The 13,750-nt window shown below is 32.7% G+C and overlaps 2 long non-coding RNA genes across 2 annotated transcripts; both read right to left on the bottom strand.

The window, feature by feature from the left end:
- Positions 1-1,323: 1,323 nt before the first annotated feature.
- Positions 1,324-2,459, bottom strand: LOC136987780 (uncharacterized). Its single transcript, XR_010882673.1, has 3 exons — positions 2,315-2,459; positions 1,746-1,906; positions 1,324-1,667 (listed from the first exon to the last, which is right to left on the bottom strand). It is a non-coding gene; the product is annotated as an uncharacterized lncRNA (long non-coding RNA).
- Positions 2,460-9,022: 6,563 nt separating this feature from the next.
- On the bottom strand, positions 9,023-10,465 carry LOC136987793 (uncharacterized). The gene is made up of 2 exons (XR_010882674.1): positions 10,303-10,465; positions 9,023-9,331 (listed from the first exon to the last, which is right to left on the bottom strand). It is a non-coding gene; the product is annotated as an uncharacterized lncRNA (long non-coding RNA).
- Between the last annotated feature and the right edge of the window lie 3,285 nt (positions 10,466-13,750).

Below are 13,750 nucleotides of genomic sequence, written 5' to 3' on the forward strand. Positions count from 1 at the left end.
CCATAAATGAATTTTTTGAATCAAATTTCCTCCAATATCTGTATAAAATACAGAATTTTGACATTAATTTCTGTTATTCTTAAAGGATATTTACTACAAAATGACCAAGTTGTGTTTACGATTAAAGTTCAAAGTCCACATTTCAAAAAGATATAACTCGGAAACTAATTGGCCGAATGACGTAGTATTTCGCATGGAGACTTCTCTAGTAATGGAATTTCATTTAAAGACAATACAAAGTTAGTTACAAAAATGTCCGATAAGGCGATAAGCAGCGCTGCGAAACGTGTATAACCCAAATTGTGTAAAAACTTACGATGCACATGGTACGCTGCGTTGTTACGAAACACCATGCTCGATATGCTGGCCTCTAAAACTCTTGTTGTCGTTGAACGTGCGATTTGGAAATTTCACAATTTTGCAGTTAATGAAGGCCAGCATATTGTGCATTCTAGTTTCGTTTTGTCTTTAAATCTCTTCCTATTTGTTCTCAGCAGCTTATTGGCATGCTGTCCCGATTACACCGATTTAATATGACAACTAAGGAAATATCCACTTCTCCAGCTACAGATGCTCGGTACCTCCGTTCCTACTGCCGTAACGGATAGAAATTCTCCGCCTGTCTTCAAACTGTACCCGGTGAGCAGAACTGTCTTGTGTGTGTGCACGCGCGCGCCTTTCTTCAAGGATGATCATCTTGTTTACTAACGACATGCTTTTGCTCCGGGTATTTACTAACCTAGTGTTCGAGTGACACAGTTGTATCTAGCTGTCTCACAGATCACCATCCGGAATCCGATCGCTTAAGCACGCGATTGCTCGCGGGGCAAAGTTTAACAAAAGAAAAACAAATCGCCGTCGCGGCTTCTGTGCTGACAGACACACAGTGGTGCTTTCCTGACGTGGCATCGAAGAAGTGCCGACACATATGAAATCAGAGAATTCACCCAAATTTAAAAGATTTTGAATATATTCTAAAATTCAAATGAAAATATAATTATGTACTACTACTATTCAAAATGGTGTTTGGATTCAAGAACAGTTTCATAGAAAGTTCAAACGAAACGAAAGATCTTAAGTTTCATATACACTGTATGAGACGTGTAATCCGCCAGTTTTATTTAGTGTCAATAATTTGTCAGTACAAAAAGTTCTGTGAAAAACTATTATCCTTACAATAAAAACGGACATTTTAAAAAATTTATTTGGTGGTTTATTTAAGTACTATAAAACATTTGTCTTAATAATTCTTCATCACACACATTTATAAAATTTAGTGTATTTTCCAAGCTCTTATGCTAGATTAGAGCTATTTACCGGTACTTACTGGAATGATAAAACGCGCTACAACCAAAGTCTTTGTCAAATTTCAAACAAACAATCATTTAAGAAACAAACGAATTAATAGTTTTGTATAAAAATTCTTCACATCTATTTCGAATCGTAAGTTGAAGCAACATTCTCTCTTTCTAGAAGAGGGTTACAACTATACGTTCCCGTCTAACATACAACAATTTTCCAGTTCCATTCTTCCTTCGGAAACTTTGGAAATACCTTTAAAAGCCTGGCATAACGTGACGTGATATATAGAAACTTGAAAAATCATCAGAACTATATTAAAGAAACGGTGACAACGACCGGACTTCGTAGAATTAAAAAGTACATCCCTAAAATAGAAAAAGATTAATTCAATAATAAACCAAAATCATCAAATCAACTAAAATAAAACAAAAAAATTGACTTACTTTATCCGTCTTAATCCTTCAGTAATCCACAGTAAGGAAATAGTCAGCGAGAACAACAAGAAAACTTGTACCATAAAAGTACTGTCGAATTCAGTGAAGAGATATTCACTTTTGATGAACAATATAATGTTGATCAGAGATAAAATAGTGGTGACAGCAAACTGGAAAAAGATTTTAATCAATTTGTTTTTCAATATGAAATATATATTCGACTGAGAAAAACTATTCTATCCATGTCTGTACAGTGTTCATCATCCATATAGTTTTTCTTCGGAAATAAATGGGTGACAAACTGAAGAAGGTTTCTGTAACTTCAAAGAACACCCACAAGTTCGAGAGTAACACAACACAGTAATAAGAGAATTATACAAATCGCAAATATAGAAAAACAAAACAACTACGAACATATGACACAGGAACAATACATATACCATATGAAAATTATATGATTAATACCAATCACGAATTATTTCCATTCTTTCATTTCTTCTCCCCTTCTATTCACTACATTAACTTATTATCTTAAAATTTAGTTTACATTACGTAAAATGGCACATTTCAATACTTACATTGTGAATTCGAGAACCTGAATTAAATATGTAAAAAAATGAAAATTCGAATAATAATCGAGTAAAATGATCTTCAAAGTCCATCGTGTAAACGGTTTAAAATTAATTCGGTTTAACGAAATACGTACTTTATTCTCGAAAGAGGAATGCACACGATGGTTTTATACGCCTATGAGGGAAAATTATGCAAAAATATAATTTAATCTCTTCTCAGATTATTGCTTCAATCATAAATTATTTTCTAGCAGAAATAATCACAAAACTTCGTACATAAAAATTAAGATTTCTGTAAAAACTTTCGTTTACGTTACTTATTTCCTGACATACCGTTCAATTTATATTTCTAAGACGTTCAAGTATGCAAATTGTTTTCCTCACACAGCTCTGTGGACAGTATGAGAGCCTTTTCACCGAACCCAATCGGCCAGGCTTACAATAGTGTAGCATGGTGCTGAGTAACCGGACCCGACATAACTAATATGGATCAATCCCGAAAAATTTCTGTGGTTTTCGACCCGTTCGGATTCGTTGTTCATTCCACAAAGCGGTAGGCTGACAACTTGAGCATGTTGCAATTGTCCATCTACTTACATTATACATTACTGTTTGTGAAAATTGCAACACCAAAAAGTATTATCTGATTAGAATGAAAGTTATACAACACATCACTGTACATAAGAGGTTACATTTTCAGAACAATACAATAGTTATTACTTGATAAGATCAGTATTTTGTAAAGTCTTCGTGAGCTACTCTAAGAGCTGCTATAAGTCGTGGCAACAAACTGAAAAGACTGAACGATATCCTGAAGAATTGCTTGTATGTGTATCCGTAGTTTATTGGTACTCACTGCTGAAGGACGGTAATTAATTTTAACTTACAGATCAGTTCCAGACATGTTCAACAGGCCGTATCTGTCAAGTCTCGAAAAGCCTTGAACATTCCTGGAAACATGACGGGCGTTGTTCTGCTGGCATACAGCGCAAGGAGTGCTCTGAAGGGAAGGTATGACTTCTGCCTCAACAACTTCCTTGCTATAGCGGACTCAATTGAGATTGCCCTCAAGTCATAGCAGACGAGATCGAAAACATTGTATGAAAAACAGGCCCATATTGAAGTGCATTTACATAAAAATTACTTTCTTAATAAGGCAATAAATATATATTTTAAATTTATATTAAGTAAATATTATATATATATTGATTTCAGGAAATTTTAACATCTATTCTATGTAAAGATAAGCAATAATCTGAGAAAGAGATTACAAAATATTTTGCATAATTTACCACATTGGCATATAAAAGCATTGTATAAATCCATTTTTTAAGCGTATGGTCCGAATTTTGTCAACGAGGTTAACTTTAAACCGTTTACAAGATGGACTCCTTTGATCATATTATGCAATTATTATTCGAATTTTATCTTTTCTACGTGTTTAATTCAGTTCCTCGAATTTTTAAAGTAAGTATTGAAATATGGCACCGCACTTCAGAGTTTAGTTCGAATTACTTAAAGTTAATAAATTAATACAATAAGATAGAGAAAAAATGATACGTGATTGGTGTTAGTTATACTTTTGCTATATGGTACAAGTATTGTTCCCGTGTCTTTACGTAGAAGTATGTTTCATGATTGTCTATATTTGTGTCTCCTATAATTTTCTTCCTCTTTTGGTTGTCTTTTTACTTATTATTGCATCTTAATGTTACTCACGAACCATTACTGTGCGTTGGAATCTGGAAAATCGTCAGTTTGTCATCCCATTTTCTTTTATTCGAAGATGTCAAGTGAACATAACATGTACAGACTAGATTCTTTTTTAAATTTAACATTTTATTTTCAGATGTATATAATATATTTACCCATTTTACTTAAATCTTTTTCAGCTGCTTCTTTCCACCATGTTATGTATGATGAACATCGCAGTGTTAGTCGCAAGCCATCATCTCTTGAATGTGAATAACGGTCTGCTCACGGTAGACTTTCTCCTGTTGATCTCGTTGACTATTTCTTTATTATGGATTACTGAAGTGTTGAGACGTATAAAGTAAGTCTGCACACTGGTCAAAACAATTAGGGGGAACAAGTCATATTTTGCATAGAAAATCATGTCAGACGAACAGTTGTTAGTCTGTCTAAACAATAACATGAAAAAGTCAGATGTTATTGTTTAGGTAAGATTCAGTAAAATATATCTTAATATGTAAAATATATGCATTTTATTTTTGGCAGTAGTTCAATATGCAACAACATGTGCACCTGCACACCAACATCGAATAAGTTTTTTAGATTTTATGGTTACTTCGGCAGTTGCGAACGGCTGAAAATGCTGTACATCTGTGTGGCGTAGGATCAGCCTAGTTACTGATGTTGGTGTATTCTTTGCCACTCCTCAATAACAGCAGTCACATGTTCTCCTAATTGTTTTTAAGCAGTGCATTTAATATTTATTTTCTTTAGTTTGTTTTTTGATGTGGTATTTGTATTTTAGGATTGCATTTTTTCCTTGTACGAATTCTTTTGGTCACGATTTCTTCAACGCAGTTCTGATAAGTCTTCAAATTTCTATATTTCACTACACATTGTGTTGGGGACTGACAGGTATTTGGGAAGTTTCCATAGCAAACAAGCAACGATATCTTCCTTTCCACGATGAAGAAGAGTTGCAACCCTCATTCAAATAATAAGAAAGCTCTAGTGTAGACCTCTCCTTAAAATTTTATTCTTTTTAAAATATACGCAATGAATTTTTAAGAAAAATATTCTTAATGTATATATTTGTAATAGTTCTTAAATTTTTAAATAAATCTAAACTCAGAATCTTCTGAAAAGTACGTAGAGAATAATGTAAAGTTCATGCTGAGTGCATCAAAATGTAATGACAATTTTAATTTAATAAAAGATTATAAAATAAACTTTTGGGTTTCACTATTTAGGTCCAAAAACTTTCTATTTGAAAAAAAATATAACGGATCTGAAAGAATTAAAATTCTTAACGTGAGAACCATTAACTGTACGTTGTCAAATCAGCTGTTTATCAGAAGTCTAATCGGATAGAACAGCGTACGAAAGCTGAGAAGGAGACATAAGAGGAAAAACAAATGTATTTCTAGAAATCGTCAATTGATGCATTTTTCAAGTAATTTCAGTTGCAGTTTGAAGACGTGAATAAATAATGTCTGTTTCCCTATCAGGTATTGGAGACATATATTACGTAGTATTTATTACGCGCCAATAAACAGTATAAGCTGTATAACATCTACATAAAGATACCAGTTTCTTCTCATAAAGTAATCGTCAATTGCAATTCAATACCTAATTAAAGTTAAATAATTATGCATCTTCATAAATAATGAGCATGTTTTCAATATTATTTAGTGTATAAAGTAGTTTAACGTGTAAAATTTGAATACAGTATGAAGCATCGATCCGATTGGGCCGAACACTATCCGATTATCAAATGTACACGTGTAAATTAGCATTTTTAGCATTGTAAACTCCGAATACACTAATTGAAATATGATGTAAGATTACAAGAAACGGAAGTAAAGAGCATCAAAAACTAAGCTACTATTCAATGGGTTAATAATGTTTTCAACCACCGAATCCGAATTTTTGATGCTATACTGTACCGTAAATTCCCAGTATTTGGGAAAACAATGTGGAAAATCGATAAATTGCATATATTTAAACGTAATATATTTAATGATTACTTAAAGGTGGGTAAATAAACTGATATAATGACACAGTGTTAATGAAATAAATTACGAGTGTTTAATAAACAGAACAATCTTTGTGTATTAAATTTTTATATTAATACAATAGAAAATAAAAAAATTCATGTCATTAGGTCAAAAGATTGAAAACAAATCTTATGTACTTGCAAATCGTTTAGACAGTTTTGTGATCACAAACAGGAAAATAAAAACGGTAAATTTGCGAATAAGTTCATAAGATCTTACGTCACTAATACCTACCGTTTTTAAACACGTAGTTGCTTCTTACTTTAAGCCCTGAATATATCATATTGAGACTGTACAAAGATATCAATGTATCTTATCGATTTTATATTTAACTAGCCGACGGTTAGGCACGTGATGTCACGTCACGCGTGTTGGGAGCGCAGTGTACCGTGATACACCATTTTTATTAATGTATTGTGTAAAAATATAGTTGTATTGGTGTTTCTGTGACGTTAGGTAAGTATTATATTGTGTTTTTATAACCTTTATCGAAAAAAAACACTCACTCAAAATATCTCATTTTTATTTATTTTCTAACGGAAACAAAATGTATCAATTTACACCAATTTTAAGTTAAAAACAAGTCTGTAGCGATCTAAGCTCTGATCACATTCTTGTATGTGTTTTTTAACTGTTTCAATCAATAATCGTTCTCTCACCCCCCAGGGCCATAAATATAATTAATATTTCTGGAATGACATCTCAACCATCCTAAAGCAATTAGAGTTAAGGAGGCAGATTATTGGCTAAGAAAATCGATAGTGAACTTATTTTAAACTGAAGTTGGTTAATTTCTGTCTGTGTTCATATTAGATCAACGGATCTGCCCCATGTGTAAAGGTAAACTTGCCACGTCTCCTTCTTGCTGATAATTGGCTTGAAAGTTCTTGTTTATATGCCTTTCACGCTCCAATTGGTCATTTCTATTAAGACTGAGTTAGTGCTGTAATTTAAAGGAAATAATAATATATTTTCATTAATAAACTGCAGGTTTATATAGCTGGATACGCTTGCTTGTAAAAAATAAACCAGCAACGAGTTCCTTAACTTTCCCGGCAGGATTTATAATTTTAGTGGCGTTATCTGTTATGATATTTTAAGAACTTTTTATCTTTTCAACAATTATAAAATAGAAAAAGCTTAATTTTCAGGGTAGGGATGAGTTTTATTAAACCTTGTTAAATCGTCATTAAGTCCAACCATACTAGAACTACACACGAGACCTATTATCTTCGTACCCCCTCGATCTTTAACCACTAAAATTTAAGAACAATTATCCCCCGGACAAACATACGTTCCAGCAAAATTTCAGAAATTTTCGACGAAAAAGCAGGAGATTTATTAAACGTCAAATATGGTGAAGAAAAGTGTGCTTAACACACACGCATACACTAACATCCATACATACAGAAATTACCCACAACTTTTTTGAAATTTCTCGATGTTTCAAGGTACTGTCAGTCCAGAAATGTAATCTGGAGGAGCCATTTTTTGACTAATCGCCATACTTTACCCCTGTTATGTATTACAGCCAGGAAACTAATATACTGGAGATATCGTTTCGTAAATTCTGTTTCCTTAAAAATTTGTTCTTTTTTGTCACAATATTTTCTTTATAAAAACATTAAGATTTGGGAAAGGGCAGCGATCGATCAAAAAAATGACTTTCCCAAGATTTTTGACATTTTCGGACTCAGGATATATTAAAACGTCGAAAAATTTTTTACCTGAATGTATTGATGTTAGTTTGCATGTGCGCAAAAAGCACGATATTGCTCACTCTCGTTGAAGCTTAATAGAGAGTTTGAAGACGATGTTCAAACGTTAAACTTGTACGGCGAGCAGAAGTACACGTTTGAGGTTTGAACTGCAAGTAAAACACGTTGCGCCACACGTTCACGTAGCGTACTAACTCATCAAGTTCCTATAATATAAGGTAATCTCACACGGCCGTTTTAGCCACTTACTTCCAGATTGCGGATATACGTCACTCTTAATCTTATGAGTAAATAATATCCTTTTCGGTACATGAGTATTAATAATGAAAAAAATAGCAACCAATCAGAACCGTTTCCTCTCTATGAGGCAATCTTATAATCTAAAACCTTGCTGACTCGTGGGGTATTGTTGAAAAATGGCGGAAACGTTTGACAACGACGAACGCTACCAGCAAAGGTAAATTAACAAATTAAACTATTCTAAAATATTTATAGGATGTTCAATAACACTGAGTAATTATTTTTGACTTTAAATAGCGTCGTGTCTCCTACCCTAACAAACAATAGAAAACATCCAATGCGTTTTTTCTGTTGTCACGACGTACTCATGTTAAGGGAAGTATCTATGCGTATGAATCCGTATGCGTATGAAAATCCGAAAGCTGGTCGAAAAAATATATCTGAAAATTATCATTTATGGCCACTGAATACCCCCTTTGATGTGTTTTTGGTCGTCAAATAAGACGTTGCCGTTCCATTTATTAACACCCAACAAATTGTTAAAAGAGCACTTTTTGTTGTTACTACTTGCCTAGAAAATTTTAATTTGCTAGAAAATCTTTAAAATCTCTCGAAAAATGTAGCAATTAATTAGCCCGATTAATTAAGGAGAGCGTTTAGTTCAGTATATACTGTATTGTATAAAAGATCTATAGCCCTTAAGGTATCTTATATGTAAAACAAAGTTCCACGTGTAATTTACACAAATAAAAACATTCTTTTTAAAACGATTTTTTAAAACGTAAATTTACATACGCGTTAATTATGTCACGTCTTTTGGAATTATTATTATTATCGAGCAAATAACAATATAATTAGGCTAGAAAAATTCAAAATGTAAGTTCAGTGAGAGAACAATAAACATAAAATACTGTTTTTATAATTAAAAGTTAAATGATTTCATTCTGAAAATATTCATAATTCTTGTATTCTGTAAAACTGTATATCACATAATAAAGATATTTCAATGCAGGTATTATATTTTGTTTCACTTAATTGCAATTAAGAAACGTTACAATTGTTCTGTTGTTGCATAATAAAAAGACGTTCCCATTATGTTTAGCTGCTGCATGATTTACCAGGAATGGGCCAAGTCTGTGTACTTTCTGGCATTCCTGTGCACCAGCATCCGAAATTCTTGCACCATCCTTTTTTACAACCTTGGTTCGGCGCTTTGCATTCCTTATCGCAGTGGTCATCTCCCAACTTGGGCGTGCAACCGTATTTGCATCACGTTTTCTTGTTCACCAGATAACCGTCCTTTGCCCAAACCGTTCCTGTAAAAAGTACAAAGAAATACTCTTGTTTAACCGTAAAAAGTAATACTGATTAACGGAATAAAATTGAAATATTTAACGCTTTGCACTCAAAATGTTTAAAATGTAAACGTATGTTAATATTAATATGTCACATGAATTATAAAAACTAAAAACAGTCCTTGTTATAAATGTGCAATTTTAAACACTCGGGAGATGACATGTCATTTGTGCCGTTGCAATTATCGGCGACTAATCTAGCCAGAAAAATGACATTAATGAAAAACTGGAGGACGTAATTTCTTGTAAATCTGAATTTATGATGTTATTCTATTAACTCGCATTTGTTAAGTTAACACACCCAAGTGACTGAAAATTCTTTAGAGAATTCTATTAATAGAATGACAATTACTGAACTAAAAAAACTATCACACATTTAGACAGGTCTGCATATTCATAATTAAATTTAGATGCCTTCAATGGCCGAGTGGATAACACCAAATAAACTCGTTCACTTTGCATGTGTAACACTTAAATAAAGATTAAAATAGTAGAGTAATAGAGAATAGAGATTAGAGACTCGTATAATATCGTCCCGAAAGGTATCGCTTCTTGGCAGATTGCCGTTGTGTTTCATTGCCATGCATCAATCGAATACAGATCTCATAATACGTAAATAATTCAACTTGAATTGAATTTATGCCATTTCGAACAACTTAATTCAGGACCATCTAATTTCTAAAACATTAGAATGTGTTTATCTAAAGTTTTATAATTTTTCAACCAGATATTTCTGTAAGTTATTTCCGATTCAAGTCATGTAAGAAAGAATAAGCTCTAATCTGCGAGTGTTTTCATTTCCACAAAAAAATACAATATAATGCAATAAATATAACTCGAATTTCATAACATTTTGATAAATTATAATGATACAAAATTATGCCAGTTATAAAATTAACAAGTAATTTAGTCAATTATAAGTTCATACTCACCGATCAGGAGCAAACAAGCAGTGATCATCAACAACGAGTTCATCTTCGACAGTATCTAATCGAGTTCAGAATGAATTACCACGAGCAGAAGTCGATATTTATATACATCAATGCGTACGGGTACAACGTGTACACGTGAATTCTGCATGCTCGTTCCATCTGTTTCCACCAAATATAACAACATCAATGAGCCATTAAAGAAAAAGAAAACATTTCTCAAATTTCTTTATTTGCGGAAGGAATTAAATTCGTAACGATTACAGAAATGTTTATGTGAAACATAAATGAATACAGAGATTCAAATTCTGCATGTATCAAATATTTCACGTAATTATGGACAAAGATTCTTAAATTCTTCAATTTGCGATTTGTAATCGAATTGGAACTATATTACAATGCAAGTGAAGATTTAAACATTGAATCGCTTCCTATAAAGAACTTCAAAACCCTTTTATTAAGTGTCACAGATTTATGTAGAATAAATGAGAATAAGTCAGAAGAACTGGTTCATTTGGAAAACAGAAAACGGGATAGTTCTTAATTTTTTAGTTTTATTTTTGAATTAAAGAGCAAGATTAGGAAAGCCTTAACTTATAGTGGGATCATATAAACTAAATAATTTTATTGATTACATTTACCATGGAAATGCTGGGAGATGTCCCGTTTTATCTCGTTTCATGGACAGTAAAAAACTGTATTTATCTATATACACGTTAGGCTCAAACACCAAAAACCATCAATAAGCGAAAAAAATACGACAAAGCGAAATTCGTGTCGTGGCTTTCACAGTATTTGGCCACTACGCATTGTGGTAATTGAAAAAGCCACAACTGATAGCTGATGCAACCACGATACCACAAACAGGTTGAAATTAGTTCGAACGATTTAGTTACGGTGCATCATGTTAATGGAGGTGCAGCTCCAGAAATGTTTTAACTGTTTGTATGAGCTGTTGTTATTTGAAATGTTAATTTATACGCTTAATACCCTGTCGTAACTTAATATAATTTATGTAACGGCAGAATGAAAAAAAGGAAAAAATCTGTAATCATGCATACGTATATTGTAACAAACTGTTTAAACATCACTCATCCTTCAAATTGGCTAATTTGAAATACAGACCAGAAAGTATGTTATTTGTAATTTAATGTTATCTTAATTTAATGTTATGTAGTAACCATGTACATTTTAAAAATAGTTGACTAAACAGGGGCATTTCGAAACGCGTATCAACTATAACAGAATAGAAAAAGGACGAAAAGATGCGCCTTCTCTGATTGACTGCACTTTATGGTGCTTATGTAACAAAGGAAGGTCTTCTTAATCCACTTTATGCTCGAATTAATGAAATTAGTACGAATTTGATTGCGAAGTAGAAATAACCCGCCTTCTTAACTACCACTTGGTCTTTCTGTTGACCTCGTGACCGATAGATAACGGCTATCGAATATCGCTACGAGTCAACGATTGTTACGACGTTTGGATTTCATAAAGAATCTGAGATTATGTGATTATTAGTCAGGGGAAGCTGTAAAATGGGTAAAATTACGAAGTACGAATAGTCTTAACACCTCATTAATGACGTGTTCGAATTTCGATCTTGTTGCCGTATGTGAATAAAAGAAACAGACCGTTCCAGAGTTTAACCGATCGGTGTTGTATAGTGCCGCCGTTATTGCTAGGAACTTAAATTCGGTCGAGAAACCTTACAGAATGGTGGGGTGTTCGTACAAAACAATGTCCGTGCAACCCAGGTTGTCCGCGTTAGAGAAGTTCCATCCTATTGTTGTAAAATAAGAGATACTATAAATCAAACAGCCTGCGGGTTTGTTAAAAATAGTTTCGCCTCTTACTGTTTTCGAAAAACGCGAATATAAACCCCTGATCGTCTAAGAATTATAGAAAGCCCACATATAGAAACCGCTGGAAACAATTAGAAAAGAGGACGAAACGAAAAACAAAAGACAAAAACGAAATTAAATCACAAACTAAGCTTTTAATTTTTCACGTCGAACAATTCGAATTTCTTACTTCTAAATTTCAAACGTTCACTTTAGAATTAAAAACTTTCCTGGGATGCACCCCCTCAGCAGATCGCGTTGCCGTAACCAAGTAATTAAACAAATTCTAATAACTTTTCCATAAAGGCAATATTCAGCAGAATCTACCTCCCACGTAGTTCATGCACTCAGTTGTAAAAATATAAACACTTTACTATCACATAAAAGCAATTATGTAATCATTTTACAAGATTTTTGGGCTGCAATTTGAAAAAATGGTAGACTTATAAATTCTCACTGTTGTTCCGTCTGGTCGTCCGTCTGTCTTTCTTAAATCTCGAGAACGTAGTTAGACAGATGAAAGAGGAAACCAGATATGGAAATTTTAAATCCAGGAGGTCGGGATTAACTGTATATGAACCTCTGGCACAAACCAAAACTTACGTTATACTAAATCTAACGTATTCCCCAGAAATGTGTTAGATATATGACCGGCATAACTCCATTGTTAAAAAGAAATACGATGTACAGTGTCAAGTCATTACTAATTTCAGGTAAAGAGCGTATATATTTAAAATTAAATTAAATAAAAAATATAATAAAAAAATACAGCCCGACATTAGGATGATGTCACAATAAATAATTTTATTCAAACAAGTTTTATATTGTCTTTCGGACATTAACGTTAGCAACTTAACGGGTAATCTCTACCTGTCTACCACGGATTACTTAACATTAATAGTAGACCGGTATTAATTAGTATTTGTTGACCATTCTCTCTTCTGGGAGGAGGTCAACGAGTACTTTCGGTCGAATTACTTCCGCAATGGTCCTGCTTTTTATCGGACCAGGATGGCGTTGGAATAGAAAAATTTAAAAATACGATGTTACCAGACTGTAATTTTTACAATATTTAAGTACTCAACTGGAAGAAACTATTGTCTCCATGCTGTATACGTATAGGATAACTGACTTTCGAGCCTTTCCCTTGTTAATTTTATAATTATATAAGAACCAACCTATATTTTATTAATTTTTCTATTATTTTGAAGAAAAGAAACATTGACAGGATAGCAAGAGTAGCTTATTTGTTTGGCTCATTTGACAAGTTGTATAAAGTAACATTAATTAAGGAATATCGATACATACTGAGACAAACAAATATGCACAATAATTATAAATTTTTCTTTATAATCCAATAATATTCCAAACATCTGTACGTTTGAATCTTAATTTTCTAATTTATTTGCAATTACAACGAATCGCTTTAGTTTTATTGAAAAATTTATGACTTTAAACGAAGAAAATATTCTTTTAATTACAGAGAAAACCTGTTGAGTTCCGTGAACAAAGTTATACATTATGTTATTTCGAAATAAAATAACGTCATCCATTTCATACGAATGGATTCCTTGGGTACTTGCCAACCAAACTTTCGCCCAATAAAT

This window comes from Centruroides vittatus, unplaced genomic scaffold (genome assembly GCF_030686945.1).
Source record: "Centruroides vittatus isolate TY-2023 unplaced genomic scaffold, ASM3068694v2 scaffold_2707, whole genome shotgun sequence".
Lineage (NCBI taxonomy): Eukaryota > Metazoa > Arthropoda > Arachnida > Scorpiones > Buthidae > Centruroides > Centruroides vittatus.